Genomic DNA, 6,000 nt, shown 5'->3' with positions numbered 1-6,000 from the left:
CATTCACTTCCCTCTCCTCTTTTTATTGTACATATATTTTAATGATTAGTTGTTATTACTGATAGAGCCATTTAAGAGGAAACAGGCTGGTAAATGATAAGGAATGACCACATCCAATGGTAAAATTAGTGAAGTTATCTCAAAGGCCTGGCAAAAAGCATAATGCTAACCTGTGTACAGACCCATGGGATTTTGCATGCATTTATTTATATGTTTTACACTTGCATGGTGACAAAATAAGAAAATAAGGAGGCAGAACAAACATTAAGGAGTTGAAAACAGTTTCACAGCAATGTCTTGTCAGCTTTCCAGCATCCTCTGACTTATCAAGATCCAAACACTCACAGCTGGTGCATATTTTGATGCCAAATGACTGGCATGGCTGAAATTGGAAGTTACCATGTCTTACTGAATTAATTTAGTCTCCTCATTGTCCCATGTAAATTTTGACCATAAGTTTGGATTTTAAGGAGAGTATTTATTTTGAGGTATGGGCTTTTTGAGCTTAAGCATAGGCCAAGTTAATGTATGGCTGAGGAATAAAGTGAAATGAAAATCTTGCTAAGTGCCTGTTTTAAAGTTGTCCACCAGGGATGTGCTAAAGCTACTGGCAGAAGTTCAGGCTCTTCCAAACAAGAGCAACCTACTAATCCAAGGACCAAGGACAGCAAAGGAACTATGTGCTTGCTTTCCCCCCCCATATTGGCCCATTAGGTTTGAGTCATATTCTTTTTTTGTTATTTTAATTTTATTTTTAATTGACTTGAGAGAGAGAGAGAGAGAGATATCAGCTGCCTCCTGCATGTGCAATGACTGGGGATCAAACCAAAACCTGGGTGTATGCCCTGACCAAGACTTGAGCCTGCCACCTTTTGGTATATAGGACGATGCTCCAATCAAGTGAGCCACATGGGCCAGGGCTGGGTCACCATTCTTAATATGACTCATTCTCTGGTTGCTAATGATGTTCACCTGAAAAAAGCAGGCCAAATTTAGGGTTCTTGAAGGTCATTAGAATGGCACAGGAGCAACTACAATAATGCCAGCAGAGTGGTTGAGCTAGATGGGGACAAGAGTGGAGGTGTATCTGTCTAAGAAAAGGTGTTCTGAGTGTCTGTCATGGAATCCATTTAAGTAATGGTAATGAAAATATACAATGATTTGGGAGGTTTTCCAAATCATATGTGCACAACTGTATGTGTGCACATGTGCACACATGTGATGTCTGTGTTTGTGAATGTGTTTATTTCAGGATGTCCTGATGATATCCCCTTTGGAGAGAAATATTATTTTCAGCTATCTATGGGTTTTGAAGGCTAAGTCCAGTGTAACTTCTGAGCCCCTCCAGTATGAACAGAGCCAAAAGATTCTGTGGTTGCTGGATTCTGGAGTTAACAGCATTTCTATTGACACCGAACTCTAGTGTGCTTGGTGGTGTTTCTTGGGCCCCCATATGCTCACCAAATCACAGCCTTCCCACTTCCATCATGTTATTCTAGTCTCTATGCCTGAGTTCAAAATTTGATTTTGAGTTCATCATTGGTTTGTATTGAATACCTGCCCACTTGGCTGGGTTCCTATACCTAGATACTGACTCTATCCTGCACCAAGCCCTGCATGTAATATTTCTTCAAAACTTAGGACATTGACTGCCTGCTGCTCTAACAAGCACTCCCTGAGTTGGATCAGTGCTCTGTTAGACCTCCTCACCTGAACAGGTTAAAGAAGTCCCAGCATTCCACTCACCTGATATTTTCTGTTTGATGATGATCAATATCTGAGAGTTCATACTTGTACAAAATTGGGTCATTTTAGAGTTCGAATACTTTGAAATGTCAAAATAAATGAAAGTATTAAATAACCAATAATTTTTGTGTGTTTTTGTAATATATAACCTAGTCACATATAATTCCATTTCTTAAAAGACTAATCACCAGTCTACTCCTAGTTCTTGCTCTGAATTGGTGATTAGGAATATCACTTCATATCCATTCCCCTTTTATATAAATTACAAAATTTATTGCAATGTTCATAAGGAATAGTTGTCACAAATATGCAAAAATAAATTATATATTTTAATGAAATCTGTCACATATTTATGATGAATCACTTAGAAAAGGTAGGAAATGTATTGGTTTTAAGTAAGCCAAAATTTAGAATTTAAAGAATTTCTAAGTTTGTGTTCAGAAATATACAGACTGGGGACAAGAGATAAAAGATAAAGGAGGGAGGGCTTACTTATAATGAATTATTTTATTTTCAGATAATACATTTCCCCATCATTTCTCTATTTTTCTTGGTTTTTATATCTGTAACTATACCAAATATGGTAATTTTATGGACATGCCAAATTATAAATAATATCTCCTAAAGATCCTAAATCAACAAAGTACTTTTAAATCTCTAATCAGTACTAAAGTAGTACATACATTTCCATTTTCCCCATATTAATAACTTGTTGCCAATAATTGCCAAAATCTTATAGTGGGGCTGAAATAGATTTTCTAAATACCCAGAGGAGGGGAGGGGTGAATCTATCTTCCAAAGCTGCCAGTATTGCTTTTTTGGGGTCTCTTTAGGCACGAGAGGGGGAGTTCTAGCAGGAAAAGTAGTGAGGCAACTCCGAGCCCTCTAAGACACTTAGTTGTGCTGTCTGCAGAAGATTTTTGTGCAGATAAAACTCGTGGTCTGTGTGTGTTTATTTGTTTAAACTTTTTGTACATGTTGTTAATAAAAAGGATCTAAAATTAAGATTAGAAAGGGTTGGAATATTGAGCTGACACATGTCCCTGAACAGAGAAATATACATGTGAGGTCACTACTCCCGCACATGTGTTCTAAGCTCAGCTAAATGTCAGGTGAGACTCAGGTACACACTATCCTCCAGGTGAAAGGGGCAGTTACAGAGTAAGAATAAGGTGTGTTGTGCATCCCCTGGTGATAAAACACCATTTAGTGCTGAGGCATGTCAGATACTTTCATCTGAATTTTAATAAACAAAAGGAACCTCGAGGCTTATGGTTGTAGTTTTAGCCATGAAATAAAATCCTCTAATGGAGTCATTATGGAAAACAAAATAAATTTGGCTGTTTTGAAATGTCCAGGGATTACCTAACGGATGGACACTGAGGTATCACATACATTTTTAAAAAGATGCTGTCAGAACAAGATATTTTAGGAAAGTAATTTTGCCAAATAGTGAAGATTTAAGCTGAGTGAGAATCCCATTCATTGTTTAACTCCAAATTTAGCATGTTCCAATTCAGAGATTTTAACAGTTGTTAAATCTTTTTGGTGATTCAACTTCCAAAGAAGCAATTTAAAAAAATTTCATTTACAGATACTTATCTCTCTGAATTAAAATTTTGCTGATATTAAGCAACCTATGATCTCATTTGTTACAACAACACAGCAAAATAGGGTGGGAATTATCATTCCTATTTTACTGATGAGAAAATTAAAGCTCCAAAGGTAAAATGACTTACTCAGAGTCACAAGGCTATTGTGGCTCAAGCCAGAATTCTAATCTAATTATTCCTTCCTCATTCACCATTTTTTACTTGATCTGCTTTGCAGCTAGCCTGCCTAAATAGTCCTGTTCTGAAACTGAAGACCCTTTTTCTTGGGTGCTGAGGTCTTTCTCCCTCTTTACATGAGGGAGATTCTCGGTGCTCCTTAGCTTCTAATTGCCCAGTTCAGTGAATTGGGAGGTACCACAATGGACTTGAGTGATAATCAGCCTATGATGAGAAGTTAATTAGGCCTTTCAATATCTAATGAGGTTTCACATAATTTATCACCAGTAGGGAGCAGTATAACATTAGAATTAATGGCAGACCTTGCATGAAGAGAGAATTGATTGTATCATGAATGCATTACAAAGGCAAAGTTAAAGTGATAGACTGTAAGCAAGCATGATCTGCCCTGGTAATAGTAGATCATTTCCATCAGTTGAATCTTTAGAGAGCAGTCATTCAAAAGTTATATTTAAGTGTAATATCAATATTAAAAGGAATAGGCATTACTTGCTTGCCAAAGTAAAACTGAAGAGGTTCAATTCTCAATCAAAACCCAGTCTTGCCTTCTTTCTCCTTGAATATCTTTCTTCCAAACCACTGGTGGAGGTTTTATATCTTAGAGTTGCTTCTCTCTCCCAGCTCCTATACTGCATGTGAGTAGAACTCAACACATACAGAACAGGCTCTAACATCAGTTATTCAAAAATATTACCAGGCTTTATTTTGATGCCCTTTATTCCTCTTGCTTTGGATTTGTGGCTGTTGGGTTTTCTTAAACATTTTTCTGGTTGTAAATATAAAATTGAGCTTCGTTTTATAAGTAGCCTTCTGTGTATTCTTTGTATTCATATAGTTTAGAGACATGCAGTAAATACAAATCAGTGCCCACAGTCAATGAAATATTTAGTTGCAACCGGATTATAATATTTAACTAGTCTAAACACTCAGATGTATTACACAATGACTTTTGTGCTGTGGGAAGCTTTGAAATGAATCTGCCTTACAGATAGATGCATTTCCACTTTATATGTTTTCTTTTTTCTTTTTTTTTTTTACCGTTTTTTCTGCTCCTCAAACTAACTGTATTTAAACAAATTCTTCCCTCACAGCCATTTTGTTCTCTGATTGCACCCTGCCATCAAGTCTCAATGTGAAATTGGCAATAACATGATTGATTATTTAGCTAACAGCATAATTATGAGCGTGGAGTAAAAACTTAGCTTCACATGCAGTAAGAGGAGAAGCTGGAATGCAAAGGTATTAAAATACGAATATCTGAAAGGAAAACAGAAGTAACATAAGAGCTTTAATGTTTGAATAAATCTTTCCCCTCTGATAAATGTGCTTTCCTTTTCAATTTTGTTTCAGTACACAGATTTTCTTATAAATACTATTTTTATTGAAAAATGCTGTCTTCCTTTAACCTCTTCTCTATCACAGTAGTAAAAGAATGCCCCCCCTCCCCATTTCTCCTCCTTGCAAAATGAGCCTTCAAGTGCTCTCCCCTCTAAGTTCTTAGTACTTATTTGCCTGAATGAGGAAGAGGCATGTCTGTAGTAATATTGCATGCTGGATGAATCCCATTTAGAAAACAGTCACAACCAGGTTGCTGTTTACACAGGTGCCATTAGGTGAACTTACTGTCATAGTCAGAGGTTAGCTGGCTTAACTAATCGGGTGCTCTGCATATGGAACTGAGGATTTAGAATTTTAAAAAATGCCAAGAAGCTGACTGCCCCCATGAAGATCAGATCTCTCAAACATAGGTTCTATTGTTTTATTTCCCCAAAGGGGCTCTAGCTACACTTTCAGCAGTACACTGTGCCATATGCCCATTGTTGCTATTGAATACCAAGTCCATTAACAAGGATTTTTATGGCCTCCAACAGGGCTTTCAATTGGGGGTTGTTGTTTTTAATTTGGCTTTTCATGTAAGGATTGGCATTTTAAGGCTACTTGTGAAAGTTAATTTACTAACAGTGATAGATAGCATCTATGAAATACAAAATACATTTATTTAGAAAATATTCATGTGAGCATATACATATCAGAAGAATGTAGGATGAAAAAGTTTCAAATTATTTGTGTTAAATACCCAGTGAAAGAATGGATATGAATGCCCTTTATATTCTCTAGAGTGTCACCATAGCAAGATAGTATGTTTATAATGATTTTTCAAATATTACACATTTTGAATCTATTATTTGGGGCTGGCAATTTTATGTATACATGAGTGTCTCTGAACTGAAGGTGTGAATAGAGGTTAACTGATAAACTGAGATGACAAATGCTAGGCACTTGGACTCAATCTGTGTGAAGAGAGAGATTGAGGAAATCTGGAAAGTAGTGAGGCTTTCTGTATGTTACCCTTTCTAATTCATTTTTCTTCTTGTTCACTCTTCAATAATTGCTTACCGTTTTTGTTTTATATTTGATTTATTGTCTCATTTTCCCCGTAGTGCTTATAAGTGATAAATAAAAA

This window comes from Miniopterus schreibersii (genome assembly GCF_964146895.1).
Source record: "Miniopterus schreibersii genome assembly, chromosome: X".
In the NCBI taxonomy this organism is placed as follows: Eukaryota; Metazoa; Chordata; class Mammalia; order Chiroptera; family Miniopteridae; genus Miniopterus; species Miniopterus schreibersii.
This window is presented reverse-complemented; position numbering follows the sequence as displayed.